A 17,848-nucleotide genomic window follows, 5' to 3' on the forward strand; every position below is an offset into this window, starting at 1 on the left:
GACTCTCCCATTGATTTCCTATACGTATCATTCCACCAAACTGCAAGCAATAAACTGCAACCCTTTGAGCTAATTAATGAGCAAAAAATTAATTACAAAATCGCCCTCTCCGGGTCCGCATGGTAAATGTCTGTGTTCGGTTTGGTGCCAGATAAAATTAAAATCTGTCACAGTCCAGTTTTTTGTCAAAGCGGCAGCAGAAGACCGGAGAAAAGGGACCGAAAGCATGAAATAAGTTCTGCACGTTAAAGGGACCGGTCACAATAGCTTTATATACGAGGAACAGTGCACGGGGCCTGTCCCCCAGAACAATGGCACATTGTCTCCTGTAGACAGCCGATGTGCCAGGTATGAGATAAATCTAGAGTAAAATCCATATGTAAGTCAGTATGGAAATGCACTGGGGGGAGCCAATGCCCCAGGAGGGGGGAGTCAGTGCCCCAGGAAGGGGGGAGTCAGTGCCCCAGGAGGGGGGAGTCAGTGCCCCAGGAGGGGGGGAAGTCAGTGCCCCAGGAGGGGGGGAAGTCAGTGCCCCAGGAGGGGGGAAGTCAGTGCCCCAGGAGGGGGGGAAGTCAGTGCCCCAGGAGGGGGGGAAGTCAGTGCCCCAGGAGGGGGGAGCCAGTGCCCCAGGAGGGGGGGAAGTCAGTGTCCCAGGAGGGGGGGAAGTCAGTGTCCCAGGAGGGGGGAGTCAGTGCCCCAGGAGGGGGGAGTCAGTGCCCCAGGAGGGGGGGAGTCAGTGTCCCAGGAAGGGGGAGTCAGTGTCCCAGGAGGGGGGAGTCAGTGCCCCAGGAAGGGGGAGTCAGTGCCCCAGGAAGGGGGAGTCAGTGTCCCAGGAGGGGGGAGTCAGTGTCCCAGGAGGGGGGAGTCCGTGCCCCAGGAGGGGGGGAGTCAGTGCCCCAGGAGGGGGGGAGTCAGTGCCCCAGGAGGGGGGAGTCAGTGCCCCAGGAGGGGGGGAGTCAGTGTCCCAGGAGGGGGAAGTCAGTGTCCCAGGAGGGGGGAGTCAGTGCCCCAGGAGGGGGGGAAGTCAGTGTCCCAGGAGGGGGAAGTCAGTGTCCCAGGAGGGGGGGAAGTCAGTGTCCCAGGAGGGGGGAGCCAGTGCCCCAGGAGGGGGGAGTCAGTGCCCCAGGAGGGGGGGAGCCAGTGCCCCAGGAAGGGGGAGTCAGTGTCCCAGGAGGGGGGAGTCAGTGCCCCAGGAGGGGGGAGTCAGTGCCCCAGGAGGGGGGAGTCAGTGCCCCAGGAGGGGGGGGAGTCAGTGTCCCAGGAGGGGGAAGTCAGTGTCCCAGGAGGGGGGAGTCAGTGCCCCAGGAGGGGGGGAGTCAGTGTCCCAGGAGGGGGAAGTCAGTGCCCCAGGAGGGGGGAGTCAGTGCCCCAGGAGGGGGGAAGTCAGTGTCCCAGGAGGGGGGAGTCAGTGCCCCAGGAGGGGGGGAGTCAGTGCCCCAGGAGGGGGGGAGTCAGTGTCCCAGGAGGGGGAAGTCAGTGTCCCAGGAGGGGGGGAAGTCAGTGTCCCAGGAGGGGGAAGTCAGTGTCCCAGGAGGGGGGGGAAGTCAGTGTCCCAGGAGGGGGGAGTCAGTGCCCCAAGAGGGAGGAGTCAGTGTCCCAGGAGGGGGAAGTCAGTGTCCCAGGAGGGGGAAGTCAGTGTCCCAGGAGGGGGAAGTCAGTGCGCCGGTGGGGGTCACTGCACTGGGTGATGCTTGTGCAGTGGAGGGAGGTGTCAATATACTGGGGGGGGGGGGGTTGGGATGTCAGCGCTCTAGGTGGTGTTGGTGCACTAGAGAGGTGTCAATATACTGGGGGGGTTGGGATGTCAGCGCTCTAGGTGGTGTTGGTGCACTGGAGAGGTGTCAATATACTGGGGGGGGTTGGGATGTCAGCGCTCTAGGTGGTGTTGGTGCACTGGAGAGGGGTCAATATACCGGGGGGGGGGGGGGGGGAGTGTTGGGATGTCAGCGCTCTAGGTGGTGTTGGTGCACTGGAGAGGTGTCAATATACTGGGGGGGGTTGGGATGTCAGCGCTCTAGGTGGTGTTGGTGCACTGGAGAGGGTTCAATATACCGGGGGGGGGGGGGGTTGGGATGTCAGCGCTCTAGGTGGTGTTGGTGCACTGAAGAGGGGTGGGGGGTGTCAATGCACATTCACCCTGATTTGCATATGGCTCTTAATCCATATAACTCATAACTGGCACATTAGATCCCCACAAAAAAAAAAGACAAAGAAAAACAAATTATACAGCTGCCCCACTACCCCCTTCCAGGTTCCCTTTAATAATAGTTTATTGCTTGATAATATAAAAGTTATTAATCAGGTGACAAGATTATAGCAACAGTGAAGGGAAACAGATTCAGGCATTTTTTGATGCTTTGAACATAAATAATTATTGTAATTCTTGAAATACGTAACAGTACAGAATAATGTACACGGTGACTGCACCAGCAGAATAGTGAGTGCAGCTCTGGAGGATAATACAGGAGGTAACTCAGGATCAGTAATGTAATGTATGTACACAGTGACTGCACCAGCAGAATAGTGAGTGCAGCTCTGGAGGATAATACAGGAGGTAACTCAGGATCAGTAATGTAATGTATGTACACAGTGACTGCACCAGCAGAATAGTGAGTGCAGCTCTGGAGTATAATACAGGAGGTAACTCGGGATCTGTAATGTAATGTATGTACACAGTGACTGCACCAGCAGAATAGTGAGTGCAGCTCTGGAGTATAATACAGGAGGTAACTCGGGATCTGTAATGTAATGTATGTACACAGTGACTGCACCAGCAGAATAGTGAGTGCAGCTCTGGAGTATAATACAGGAGGTAACTCAGGATCAGTAATGTATGTACACAGTGACTGCTCCAGCAGAATAGTGAGTGCAGCTCTGGAATATAATACAGGAGGTAACTCAGGATCAGTAATGTATGTACACAGTGACTGCACCAGCAGAATAGTGAGTGCAGCTCTGGAGTATAATACAGGAGGTAACTCAGGATCAGTAATGTATGTACACAGTGACTGCACCAGCAGAATAGTGAGTGCAGCTCTGGGGTATAATACAGGATCAGAACAGGATCACTAATGTAATGTACAGTTGAAACTAGAAGTTTCCCTCCTCTCTCTCTACAGACACATCTGCACGTTTTTCCTCACAATCTGATATGAAATCAGAATAAACCTTTGCCATTTTAGGTCAATTAGGAGCCAAAATTATTATTTCAATTTGCCAAATGCAGAATAATGAGGGAAAGAGAGAGAAAATGTTTTCAGGCATTTTTATTACTTTCTGCAAAGTTAAAAGTTTCCCTCCATTAGTATTTGGTACCATTGCTCTTACATTGTATGACTTCGGTGAAATGTTTTGGATCCTTCCAGAAGCTTCTCACAATAGTTGGAGGAATTTGGGTCGATTCCTCCTGACAGATCTGGTGTAGCTGAGCCATGTTTGTAGGTCGCCGCTCGCACCGGCCTTATCAGCTTTGCCCATACATTTTTCATACTATTGAGATCAGGGCTTTGTGATGGCCACTCCAAAACACTGACTTTGTTATCCTTAAGCCACTTTGTTACCAGTTTGGCAGTAGGTTCCGGTCATTGTACATTTGTAAGACCCATTTCCGCCCAAGCTTTAAGTTCCTGGCTGATGTCTTGAGATGTTCTTCAATATTGCCACATACCGTAATCTTCTATCCTCATGCCACCCATTTTGTGAAGTGCACCAGTTCCTCCTGCAGCAAAACCACCCCATAACATGATGCTGCCGCCCCATTGTTTCACAGTTAGGATGGTGTTCTTAGGCTTAATCCAAAGATAACAATAGACAATATAGCAAAAAAGTTCAATTTTAGTTTCGTCAGACCACAGGATGTCTCAAAAAACTAAGCTCTTTGTTCCTGTGTGCATTTGTAACATTAATCTGACTTTTTCTGTTTCTTTTGGAGTAATGGCTTCTTCCTGGCAGAGTGGCTTTCAGCCCATGTTGATACAGTACTCGTTTCACTGTGGATAATGACACAATCTTACCAGCTTCCGCCAGCATCTTCACAAGGTCTTTTGCTTTTGTTCTTGGATTGATATGCACATGTCTGACCAAAGCACGTTCATCTCTGGTACACAGAGCCCGTCTCCTTCCTGAGCAGTGTGATGGCCGGATATTTCCATTTTGCTTGTACTTGTGTATAATTTTTTGTATAGATAAATGAGGCACCTCCAGGTATCTGGAGATTTTAAGCAAGGATGAACCAGACTTGTGCAAGTCCACAATTCTCTTCCTGAGATCTTAGCTGATTTATTTTCGCTTTCCCATGATGCTACTCAAAGAAGCAGTGTGTTTCAGGTGCGCATTACAATACACCCACAGGTGTGTCTCTAGTTAACTCAGATGTTGCCAATAAACCTATCAGAAGCTTCCAAATACATGAGATCATCATATGGGCTGCCCCAGATTGTTTAAAAGGCATAGTACTGTAAGGGGTACTTTGCACGCTGCGACATCGCTACCCGATGCTAGCGATGCCGAGCGCGATAGTACCCACCCCCGTCGCACATGCAATATCTTGTGATAGCTGCTGTAGCGAACATCATCGCTACGGCAGCTTCACACGCACTTACCTGCCCTGCGACGTCGCTCTGGCCGGCGACCCGCCTCCTTCCTAAGGGAGGGTTCTGCGGCATCACAGCGATGTCACACGGCAGGCGGCCAATAGAAGTGGAGAGGCGGGGAGGAGCGGGACGTAAACATCCCGCCCACCTCCGTCCTTCCGCATTGGCGGTGGACGCAGGTAAGGTGATGTTCCTCACTCCTGCGGCTTCATACACAGCGATGTCTGCTGCCGCAGGAACGAGGAACAACATCGTATCTCCTATTGGTGCGACATTATGAAAATGACCGACGCTACACAGATCACCGATTTACGACGCTTTTGCAATCGTTTATCGGTGCATCTAGGCTTTACACGTTGCGACGTCGTTACCGGTGCCGGATGTGCGTCACTTTCGATTTGACCCCGACGATATCGCAGTAGTGATGTCGCAGCGTGCAAAGTACCCCTTAGTGTATGTAAACTTTTCACTTTGCAGAAAGTAATAAAAATGCCTGAAAACATTCTCTCTCTCTCTCTCATTATTCTGGTATTTGGCAAATATAAATAATTTTGGTTCCTAATTGACCAAAACCAGGAAAGGTTTACTCTGATTTCATGGAAGATAGTGAGAAAAACCTGCAGGTGTGTCTGTATGGAGAGCGGAGGGAAAAACCTGCAGATGTGTCTGTATGGAGAGCGGAGGGAAAAACCTGCAGGTGTGTCTGTATGGAAAGTGGAGGGAAAACCTGCAGATGTGTCTGTATGGAGAGTGTAGGGAAAAACCTGCAGATGTGTTTGTATAGAGAGCGGAGGGAATAACATGCAGATGTGTATTTATAGAGAGCGAAGGGGAAAACCTGCAGATGTGTCTGTATAGAGAGCGGAGGAGAAAACCTGCAGATGTGTCTGTATAGAGTGTGGAGGGGAAACCTGCAGATGTGTCTGTATGGAAAGTGGAGGGGAAAACCTGCAGATGTGTCTGTATGGAAAGTGGAGGGGAAAACCTGCAGATGTGTCTGTATAGAGAGCGGAGGGAATAACCTGCAGATGTGCATTTATAGAGAGCGAAGGGGAAAACCTGCAGATGTGTCTGTATAGAGAGCGGAGGAGAAAACCTGCAGATGTGTCTGTATAGAGTGTGGAGGGGAAACCTGCAGATGTGTCTGTATAGAGAGCGGAGGGGAAAACCTGCAGATGTGTCTGTATAGAGAGCAGAGGGGAAAACCTGCAGATGTGTCTGTATAGAGAGCGGAGGGGAAACCTGCAGATGTGTCTGTATAGAGAGCGGAGGGGAAACCTGCAGATGTGTCTGTATAGAGAGCGGAGGGGAAAACCTGCAGATGTGTCTGTATAGAGAGTGGAGGGAAAACCTGCAGATGTGTCTGTATAGAGAGCGAAGGGGAAAACCTGCAGATGTGTCTGTATAGAGAGCGAAGGGGAAAACCTGCAGATGTGTCTGTATAGAGAGCGGAGGGGAAAACCTGCAGATGTGTCTCTATAGAGAGCGGAGGAGAAAACCTGCAGATGTGTCTGTATAGAGAGTAGGTGGAAACTTCTGGTTTCAATTGTATGTACACAATGACTCCACCAGCAGAATAGTGAATGCAGCTCTGGAGCATAATACAGGACGTGATTCAGAATTGAAGGGTACCAGGTAATAGGACTTTGGACTCCAATACAGCTGCATGAGAACAGAACGACTGTTAATACGACCATTCTGCCTTCACACAGTTTGCATACCGTTTGTCAACTAATCGGTGTCATAATTACACAGGTCAATGATCAGGAAGCAGCGCTTGTGTTAACGCTTGTTCAGCGAATTATCAGATATGCAAAAGCTTTGAGAAAGGGCAAGAGCTAAACGGTTCTCAAGTCAAGGTAAATTGACAGAAACATTTCCTTTATTTTGGAACATAAGAATTCCACAAGAGCAAAAACAAGTTTAGTAAATGATTGCAAATCTGCCCTCACAGCAGTTTTCTTTTCTTTAGGAATTGTTAAAAAAACGAATGCCGAATGGATAGACAAAGTGGACGCATACGGACGTAAAACGAAACGCAAGTAAAATATTGAGTTGGGTATTTAAGAGGATAATCAGAGCGTTTCTGCACTGAAAAATGCATTTGAAAAAGCAAAGTCAAATCTGCACCAAAAACAAACCAAAAGAAGGGAAAAACACAAATAAAATGCAGAAAAAAACAATAATCAGAGCAGTTGCAGAATTTGATGCAGAAACTTAGAGAACAAACAGTGGAAAAAAGCTAAGTTTTTGCTCGTGGGGACGTGGCCTGAGGGGTGTGATCACACAGGGAGCACTAACAGGCACATATAGAAGTATAACAAAACCCACGGACACGCAACAGAGAATGTCTGTAGTGTAAATAGACTGGCGCTGTGGATGTAGCTCCTCAGTGGGTACAGATTGTACCGCGAAGTGGGCACCAATTCAGAAATATTTTGATGACACCTGCAGTGGTTTTGCTGCAGGAGGTACACAGCGCAGATGACCTGTGGGAATAAACCCTTAGGCCCAGTGCCCACGCTGTGTAGTTTTGATGCGTATTTTCAGAAATCTGCAGCAAAATCTGCATGTCCATTGTGAAGCCAGCAAAGTCTGAGAATTCAGAAGTGCCGTGCCCACGTTGCTTATTTTTCTCTAGCTGATTTGGTGCAGATTTGGTGCAGAAAAAATAAGAAATCTGCACCAAATACGTAAGGCAAAAATACTCAACGTGGACACAGCACTTCTGAATTCTCATAGACTTTGCTGTTTTCTCAATAGACATGCAGATTTTGCTGCAGATTTCTGAAAATCTGCGTCAAAATGCGCCACGTGGGCACAGGGCTTAAGAATAATGGCTATGCAAAAAACAGTACCTGTGCAAAAAAAAAAAAAGCAGAACCTGTGCAAAAAAAGCAGCACCTGTGCAAAAAAAGCAGCACCTGTGCAAAAAAAAGCAGCACCTGTGCAAAAAGCAGCAACTGGGCAAAAAAGCAGCAACTGGACAAAAAAAAAAGCAGCATCTGTGCAAAAAGCTGCATCCAATTTTGAGCAATACATGCACCAGGTGCATGGTCACCAATTTAAATGTTTTTGCACATTTCCTTCAGCAGGGCTAATGGACATTTACAGGATAAGCGAGGAGGTTTCTGTTTATTTTTTTCTGGCTAAAAAAAAAACGTTTCTGTGTATTGAGTTTTTTTCTGCTTTTACTTCATTGGCCAAATTTGGATCTTTTTTTTTCCCAGCAGAAACACTAAGAAGTGGCATGCTGCTTAATCAAGGTTTTTTCCACTGAAATCAATAAGAAACTTATTCAAAAAGTAATTGAAGCTTTTTTTGATGAATTTTTGAAACCGAAAACACTTCAGGCTTTTTTTTTTGTTTTACATTGTTTTTATTGATGGAGCTTAATTTTTCTGCTTTAATTAATCAGTAATCAAATCTGGAGTGTTTCTCAAGCGGAAACCTCTCCAGAATTGCCAGGCTTCTTTTTCCAAGCCACAAAGAGGGTTCTCCCATTGAAATTCATAGTAGACTTAGGGAAGAGTCACACGGCTGTATAAATTAGAGGGGATCGCAACGCAATGCTTGGACTGACTGGTGGTTGTGCCAACCTGAGCAAGATGGCTACATAGAGATACATGAAGCTGTCGCACAGGGGTTGAGAGAGCCGCCAGCCAATCCAAGCATTGCGTTGTGTTGCGATCCCCATCTGATTTATACGGCCGTGTGACTTTTCCTTTATTCCAAGAGTTTATGAACCAGTTTTCTTCATGTGGATTTTGCAGCAGAATCTGCTTTAAGATCTAAGTAAGCTTACGAGCAAGGCCCTCACTCCTCCTGGTATCTTGTTATTTTGTATTGTCTCATATTGTCTGTACATGTTCCCTCTGAATTGTAAAGCGCTGCGGAATATGTTGGCGCTATAAAAATAAAAATTATTATAAGTAAAAAAACTCAGTGTGACCATATTCTAAAAACTCATCAAAAACGAAGTAAAAAAATCATTAGAACAATGTAAAACAAACCCCACGGTCTTACAAAACTATGCCAAAAAAACTTATTTTTTTGGAAGCATTTTTTTAATGTGGGGTTTTCAGCTTAGTTGACCACAACCTAACGATATTTTCATGGAATACATTTCTGCTGCGTTTTTCTTTCAGAATTTTGTAAAATTGTGGTCAAAATAGTGGCATTTTTACGCTGAGTATTTGGTTGACATTTCTGCACCAAATCTGCATCTCTTAGCAGAAGAAACGTGCGTTTTTGACGAGTGTTCGGTGCATTTTTTTCCATGCATTTTCTATGAATTCTGGGGTGGAATAACACTGCAAAAACAAAAACCCTGAAAAAATTGACATGCTGCAGATTTATTTCTGCACCAAATCTGCAAGGGAAAAAAAGCAACATGTGCACAAAACTTCAGGATATTCATTGACTTTGCTGCAATAAGGATTTGCAAAACTGCATTAAAGATTGCATAAAAAAAACACGATAAAAACGCACTGTGTGCACAGTCTTACTTGATTTTTGAGGTTACAGAAGATAAATACATTTTTGCAGCAGTAATATTCAGGGCGATTGCATCATTTTAATATAAAAACAGCTCTCCAAGACAAAAGAAGTTGATCTCCAGCTTCCATACACTAAAAATGACTGCGTTTTCTCGCCTTGGTTGCCGTTTGTTTTTGGTCCTTGATATCTTGGCTTTATAAAAGGTGCATATATTTTAATATGCACTAGTGAAATAAGTGTTTTCCATTCACAAGCTGCATGAAAGTCTATTGATCTGTATGTCATCTATACGTCATTCATGCTGCGTCCGTTTTTCACTGTCACCGACTCGTGTAGTTTAATTTCCTCCTGATCACACCGCGCATCCGTCCTGATCTGTGATCCCGTGTCATGTACCACCCTCTCACCAGACGTAGAATACAATGGATCAGCCATTAGTTTTGTTCGGAGCGTTACTTTTATATGACAACTTAACAGCAGACTTAGGTGCTGCTTTCTTCCCCTCCAAAAAGCCTCCCCGTTTATTTATGGTTTCAGTCAATGTACACCAAAAAAATAAATGAATGACCTCAGCGATCAGCAATGAGGTCACCAAAGGACGCACGACCACAACAATGAAGGCTGAAGTGACCCCCCCCCTCCCCTCCCCCCCTCGCTCTCTGCTCTTTCGGCAAAAGACACATTTTGCCATAAAATCTGCCCTAATTCTTTACATTTCCAAGCCCCGTTCAGATAAGACCCTTGCAGAACGCCATTGTCTTTCCGCGGCCTATAATTACGTACCAAAGCCTTTAATTACCAAAAGGGAAGTGATGCATGAGGCTGCGGATTAAAGGCGCACCCCCTCGATTTCTCAAACCGAGAGACTTGAATTGCAAAAATCAGGGGAAAAAAAATTAAAAAAAAAAGACAAAGCATTAAAAAAATACTCAAAAACTATACAGAATTCTAAAAAGAAAGGAAATGCAAATTTTAGTTTGTTACCAAATGCACGTTTTTGGGTTTAATTTACTAATGCAAAAAGCAAACAAACCCCACATCAGTACTCGACACCTGCTTGCTGCACTTCTGCATGACTTGCTGAGACTTGCAGTTCTACCAAAGCAAAACAATCAAACAGGAATAGATGTTTGCTGGCCACCATTAACCCACGAGAGACATTTAGCAGAGGTTTTGGGAGTCGGGCAGAACCCCAAACCATGTGCAGGTCCCAAAAAAGAACCATTGATTAGCACAGACCCTCCCCAGTGCTGGTGCATCCGCATGTACTGCTCCATATCAGGCTTTGCACTACCTGAGTGTGCACCGACAATGAAAGCATCAGACATATCATTTCTATAACCTATTTACCCAATCTCCAGAGCTGGTGACAGCTGACTGTCTGCTCCGTTCATTATAAATAGGGATTTCATTCATGCGAGGAAAATAGGGAGTCATCTAACTAGCAAACACGAAAGGTGCAAAACAAAAACACCACAGCAAAAAAAAAGGTTCTGGAACTAAATATATAGCATCTATGTGCAAAAATAGCAAAAAAAAACCTTGCAAAATTAGTAGAAAAAAAAGGTTCTGAAACTATACATAACATCTATGTGCAAAAATAGCAGAAAAATAAAAAATTGCAAAATTAATAGAAAAAAAAGGTTCTGAAACTAAACGTATAACATCTATGTGCAAAAATAGCAAAAAAACCCTTGCAAAATTAATAGAAAAAAAAGGTTATGAAACTAAACATATAACATCTATGTGCAAAAATAGCAAAAAAAAATCCTGCAAAATTAATAGAAAAAAAAAGGTTATAAAACTAAACATATAACATCTAGGTACAAAAATAACAAAAAAAAATCCTGCAAAATTAATAGAAAAAAAAGGCTATAAAACTAAACATATAACATCTATGTGCAAAAATAGCAAAAAAAAAAAACCTTGCAAAATGAATAGAAAAAAAAAGGTTATGAAACTAAACATATAACATCAATGTGCAAAAATAGCAAAACAAAATCCTGCAAAATTAATAGAAAAAAAAAAAGGTTATGAAACTAAACATATAACATATGTGCAAAAATAGCAAAAAAATTCTGCAAAATTAATAGAAAAAAAATGTTATGTAACTAAACATATAACATCTATGTGCAAAAATAGCAAAAAAAAAACCTTGCAAAATTAATAGAAAAAAAAATAAAAAAAAAAACTATAAAAAAAACCCTATAAATCAATTTCCCTTTCACATCTTCCACTGGGGATGGTGTACAAACATACATCAAACACAGACACGTCCTACAGTACCTCCAAAATGCACTTTCTTCTTGAATTTGGAACTGTCTGCCATAGTTTCCAGGCTAGATGTGACCATCTCACACGGAGATGTCCGGACCACGCATTCCGAGGGATCCCCTCTTCCCTGCCGCTCCTCACATCACTTCATCAATTATATTCCCACATTCTGCTGATTAAACTTTGTAAGTCCTGTAAAATCCACACGGGCAAAAAATAAAAGGGCTTGTGTTCCTTTTGGGTCTTTTTTTTTTGTTTGTTTTTCTCTTGTTTTTTTGTTGCAAAAATAGAATAAAAAAAAATACAAAAAAATACAAAAATGAACAATGCTAAAAAGTCAGCAGAGCACATGAGGTGCAAGATTCCTTTTTTGTTTGTTTTTTTTCGTTTTTTTTTAGGGACAGGAAGGGGAATAAAGAGCCACGGAAGGAGGAATGTGTTATTTTACACAAGTTGTAAGCTCAGAATAAGGACCACATCTCTCTGTGCCCACACTCTAGCAACGGGTTCTTTCTCTGCTGTGTGTTACCATGGAAATGCATCAGTCACTAATCGAAATAAGTGCGGGTGAAGGACGCCTGAAAACCTGGAGCAATTACGCATGCCATTAGAGAGGATAAGAAAATGATTCAATCCCTCTATTAGTTACATGGCGGAGCCAGCACTTTGTTGTATATATCTATCTTTTTATTGTTATTATTTACAAACACACAATGATCAATACAAATATTTATTTCTGGACCCTGCATTTGTTGTTTGCCTTTTCTTTGGTCGGGATAACTGTCACCAAACTGAAGCGTTGAAGAATTATTTCTGTCCATTTCAAATCATGACCCAAAGTGGACACCAGATGAGCGGGCGCGATGCCTAGAAACCTGCTCCTCCGCCTGACCCGGCCGCTCAGTGTGCAGCGCGGGGATACAACCGCCGAAACCAGCGTACAATGCCTGGAAAGTATTGTGTACGGGTCCGGATAATCAGAAGAGAACCCATGCACTATACTTGCGTACGAGTACATACAGTAAACCAGAAGTTTCCATCCGCTCCCTATAAAGACACATCTGCAAGGTTTTCCTCACTATCTGGCATTTGCAAAATAAGCTGCCAGCAGCACATCTTGATGATTTGCTTCTCACATGCATTCAGAGTGGCAGACCATTCATCAGACAACCATAAGTTTCCCTGCACTCTCTATACAGACACATCTGCAGGCTTTTTCCTCCACTCTCTATCAAGACACTTCTGCAGGTTTTTTCCTCCACTCTCTATAAAGACACATCTGCAGGTTTTTTACTCCACTCTTTATAAAGACATCTACAGGTTTTTCCCTGCCATCTCTATAAAGACACATCTGCAGGTTTTTGCCTGCCATCTCTATAAAGACACATCTGCAGGTTAATCCCTCCACTCTCTATAAAGACACATCTGCAGGTTTTTTACTCCACTCTTTATAAAGACATCTACAGGTTTTTCCCTGCCATCTCTATAAAGACACATCTGCAGGTTATTCCCTCCACTCTCTATAAAGACATCTGCAGGTTTTTCCCTCCGCTCTCTATACAGACACATCTGCAGGTTTTTCCCTCCGCTGTCTATACAGATACATCAGGAGGTTTTTCCCTCCGCTCTCTATACAGACATATCTGCAGGTTTTTCCCTCTGCTCTCTATACAGACACATCTGCAGGATTTCCCTTCGCTACTTATATACAGACACATCTGCAGGTTTTTCCCTTCGCTGTCTATACAGATACATCAGGAGGTTTTTCCCTCCGCTCTCTATACAGACATATCTGCAGGTTTTTCCCTCCGCTCTCTATACAGACATATCTGCAGGTTTTCCCCTCCGCTCTTTATAAAAACACATCTGCAGGTTCTTCCCTCCGCTATCTATATACAGACACATCTTCAGGTTTTTCTCACTATCTGACATAAAATCAGAATAAACCTTTTCCGTTTTAGGTCAACCAAAATTATTTCTATTTGCCACATGTCAGAATAATGAGAAAGATAGAGAGAGAGAGAGAGGTTTAACACTAGAACTACTGGACTCGTGACACCTATATAGAAATACATGGTGCATAGTAGTCAAAATGACTACCTCAGTAGTTCTAGTGTTAAGGCATTTTTATTAATTTCTGCAAAGTGAAAAGTTTACATACACTAAGAGTACTGTGCCTTTAAACAATATGGGACCGCCCATATGATGATGTCATGTCTTTGGAAGCTTCTGATAGGTTTATTGCCAACATCTGAGTTAATTAGAGACGCACCTGTGGATATATTTTAATGCACACCTGAAACACACTTGTTCTTTGTGATCATCATCAAAGTCAAAAGAAATCAGCTAAGATCTCAGGAAGAGAATTGTGGACTTGCACAAGCCTGCGAGCGAGAAAGGTTTATTCTGATTTCATGACATATAGTGAGAACAACATGCAGTTGTGTCTTTATAGACAGTGTATGTAAACCTCTGGTTCAACTGTAATAATAATATATACACACTACATTTCTGCCACAAGTAGCTCCGTCAGAACCTCCGAAGAACGGGATTTGGACGTGTCCAAACCTTTTGCACTGCAACTTTACGCTCTGGCTAAATCTATCTTTGAAGTCAAAATTAAAGGGAATCTGTCACCAGCTTTTGCTCCCCCATCTGAGAGCAGCATAATGTAGAGACAGAGACCCTGATTCCAGCAATGTGTCACTTACTGAGCTGTTTGGTGTCATTTTGATAAAATCAATGTTTTCTCTGCTGCGGATCTAGCAGTTATACAGAGCTCATGAATATGCTGGACTACCTGCAGCATGTCAAGTAGTCCTGTGATGATAATCTCCTACTGATTAAACTGTGATTTTATCAAAACTACACTAAGTGACACATCGCTGGAATCAGGGTCTATGCCCGTACGTTATGCTGCTATCAGATTAGGTGGCAAAAAACAGGTGACAGATTCCCTTTAATAGCATAGTCAATAGTGCTAATTTTGACAGACTTCAAAGATGGATACAGCCAAAACCAAAAGTTGCTTTGCTCTATCCCTTCCCCTGTCTATTAAAAGGACCCCTTAACTTCCCCTCTCTTCTTCTCACTCCTTTCCCGCCCCCCAAGGAAAGGTGATTAACAGAAAATGGGATGTTGTTGATATTTGCTTATTGCTTTAAAAAAAAAAAAAAAAAATAATAATAAAAAAAAAAAATAAATAATAATAATAATAATAATAATAATAATAATAAATTAAATTAAATATTTTGAGCTCAGATGGAAACTTTAATGTGACCAAAGACAGATTCTAGCACACAGGTCGGTGCAATGGTGGAGATGCAATGAAAACAAAAAGTTTACTGCTACTTAATAATTTGCGACCTGTTGTAGCCCCTGATGAGTACCGATGACCCATGGAGGCCCAAGTCCTGAGAACTCCACTGACGGCTCAAATCAAGGGGCAGAAGCGCTCGGCTTACCCTCGAGTGAGTGCAGATTGATGTACGAGCGCGATAGACACTCCACTCACTGTTCTGGAAAAATCTGCATCAAATTGTGCAAAAATGCTGAAGATTGCAAAAGATTAAATGCACGGTATAAATCTGCAGCATAAATTGACATGCTGCAAACAACTATTCCACCGCGCTGATACATTTACGCAGGTCTTAAAACTTCACTACTAAAGTCACACAGATCCTTGGGAGGAAACAAAATTCACTGAAATGATCAATGTCTTCCCCTTGTTGCAATCACGCCAATAATTCCTCATGGTTGACAGAGATGTCCGTGCACTCTTGTGATTAGAATAAGACTAAGCGGTTTCTGAATGCAAATGAGTAACACTAGAAACAAACGCGGCCTTGCCCGGCGTCGTCCATCTTCGGACGGGTTTACTTCACATGCATTTCAATAGAGTAACTTCTACCAAGGTGGCGGCTTTATATGCCGGGCGCAGAGCCACTGTTCAGCTCAGAAAGTCACAAGAACACAGCAAATTCTGCAGGAGAAAAGGGCAGACGTCTGTGCGGAGCCAAAGAACCGCAGCTTTCCAGGATTGAAGTAGCCAGTTATTACAATGTGGTTTTTTTTATTTTCATAAGATTTAAGTTCTACCATGTTCTTTTTCTGCATTAATAAAAAGTATAATTTCATCTTCATGGATGATATGCTGCAGCTCATCGAGGTCACATCATTAGGGAACGGCTGCTGGAGACTGGGGGACCTCAAATGGAGAAACAGGGACTTTCTCCAGACCTGAATACCATAGAAAACCTATGGATCAGCTGAGTCGCCATAAAGAGGCCGTAATTCTGTACCCCAGACTCTCAATGACCTGAGGGACACCCTTCAAGAAGAGTGGGATGCCATGCCTCCAATGACAATACCTCCACTTGTGACCAGCAGGAGGCGTCGTTGTCAGCTGGAACTGATGGTTCAGGCCACATGACACGTTACTGAGACACTGACATTTTTGGGGGTGGAGGGGTGTACCCACACTGGTGTCAGCTTTTGTTTCAATAAACTGTTTGAGATGAAGAAATCACCATTCCATGCTGAGACTTAAATGCCCGACTGTCATAATAAGATATCACTGTAGGGTGATCTTTTTATGCTTTACAGAAATTTTACCCAAAAACCAAATACCCCTAAATTTTTGTGTGTACTCTATAAGCAGAGATTCCACATATTATGCTCTACAACAAACGTGAATATCTCTGTAAAAAAAGCGACAGAGCAAAACGGAAAAGGAATTTTTAGGGCTGGTCAACGGTGATCTGGTTCCAAGAAAGACCTCTCCCCGAGGTCCCCAACCAACAAAACTACAGAAAGCACAAATCTGTCTAAGGCCCCCTTCACACGCACGTGTCTCTGGTATGTGCTAGGTCCGTGCCCGCATGTACCGGAGACACGGGCACACGTAAACCCATTAAAATCAATGGGTTTATGTGCACGCACGTGTTTAGCCATTGGCCCGTGCCTCTGCGTGGAGCACACGTGAGCCCGTGTGCTCCACACGGATGCATGTCCGTTTTTCTCCGGCAGCGTGGGTGTCACGCGGACCGCACACGTACCACATGGATGTAGTGTGGATGCGGTCCCACGTGACACGCGCCGGAGAAACACACGTGTAATTTTAAAAATAAAAAAACACATACACACCCCCACCAGCCCTGCAGTCTCTGCCGCGGCTGTCACCTGCATCCGTCCCCCAGTGAATTTGAACAACGCATCTTCTTAACTGGGGGCCGGAAGCAGCGTCAGCGGGGCGTGGCCTGTGCCTGTGCCGGACAATGTCAGACAGCACCACAGACAGCTCCGGAAGAATCAGGTAAGGCGGGGCTTTCCTTTCTCCGTGTGTTATTACATATAACACACGGAGAACACATGTAATGCCATAAACATGGCACACGGAGGGGAAAACGCACCTTTGACACGTCCGTGAAACACGTGCGTGATTTTCACGGACGTGTGAAGAGGGCCTAAAGAAGAAACTGAGACACAAAAAGTAAATAGAAAAGAGAAGTAATAGGGGAAAGAAAGAGTAGAAAGAGAGGAGGGGGGCTAGGAGGGGGGCTAGGAGGGGGAGGGGGGAACCAGTACGCCCACTCAAGAGTTCCCAACCATCTTTCTGAATTCTGAGGATTCTAAGAACATGATCCACGAACCCAATCACTTGGTACTTAAATAGTTGAACAACCTGGTATTTTATTTAGTAAACTTGACCAGATACAGCACAGACCTTCATCAGTGTGCAGTGAAGACGGTCTGCTCAGCTTGTGAGTGACAGCAGTGCTGGTGTAGAGCGCGGTGTCCACACTTCTGCCCCCTTTATCTACACCAGCGCTACATTCACTCACAAGCTGAGCAGACCGTCTACCCTGCACACTGATGAAGATCTATGTTAGACTGAAACGTCTTTGCTGTATCTGGTCAAGCTTACTCAATAAAATATTCCCTGCCGAAGGTATCCACACCGAAACGCGCACGTCGGGTTTCTGGCGCCATTCTAGTGGTTGGGAAACATGCAGACAGGTTGGTTCTTTGTTTTACACTTATATGTATCTTTATGATTTCATTGGTATATCATTTGTAATATATTTATATGGACCACTAGTATACTAAACAATATGATATTTTTGTGTCCCCCGTCCTGCTGGTCTGAGGCGTCCTTCTCCTAGTGTACTCATTGTTATGGTTTGCCAAATTCTTTTTTAATATATTTTTATTACTATCTGGATATTTAATAATTTTTTTTTTGGTTTGAGATAGTCAATAAAATTCCAGTTTAACTATTTGAGTGCCAAGTGTTTGCTCTTTAATATTATTAACCTAACCTTAGAATTGGTCAGTAAAATCAGATAAGTGGTGGTCTGACCTCAGACTCCCCCACCGATCAGCTAATAAGGGATTAGAGGCGGCACAGCTCAGAATTCTGGAGTGACAAAGACTGGTAGTGCCGCTCTCTCCCATACAAGTTAATAGCATACATAATAGAT

At 44.0% G+C, this 17,848-nt stretch overlaps 1 protein-coding gene across 1 annotated transcript in view; it reads right to left on the reverse strand.

The window, feature by feature from the left end:
- SHANK2 (SH3 and multiple ankyrin repeat domains 2) overlaps window positions 1–17,848 on the reverse strand; it is a 724,216-nt gene that overhangs the window by 291,992 nt on the left and 414,376 nt on the right. The gene's annotated exons all lie outside the window — the stretch shown is intronic.

This window comes from Anomaloglossus baeobatrachus, chromosome 10, assembly GCF_048569485.1.
Source record: "Anomaloglossus baeobatrachus isolate aAnoBae1 chromosome 10, aAnoBae1.hap1, whole genome shotgun sequence".
Lineage (NCBI taxonomy): Eukaryota > Metazoa > Chordata > Amphibia > Anura > Aromobatidae > Anomaloglossus > Anomaloglossus baeobatrachus.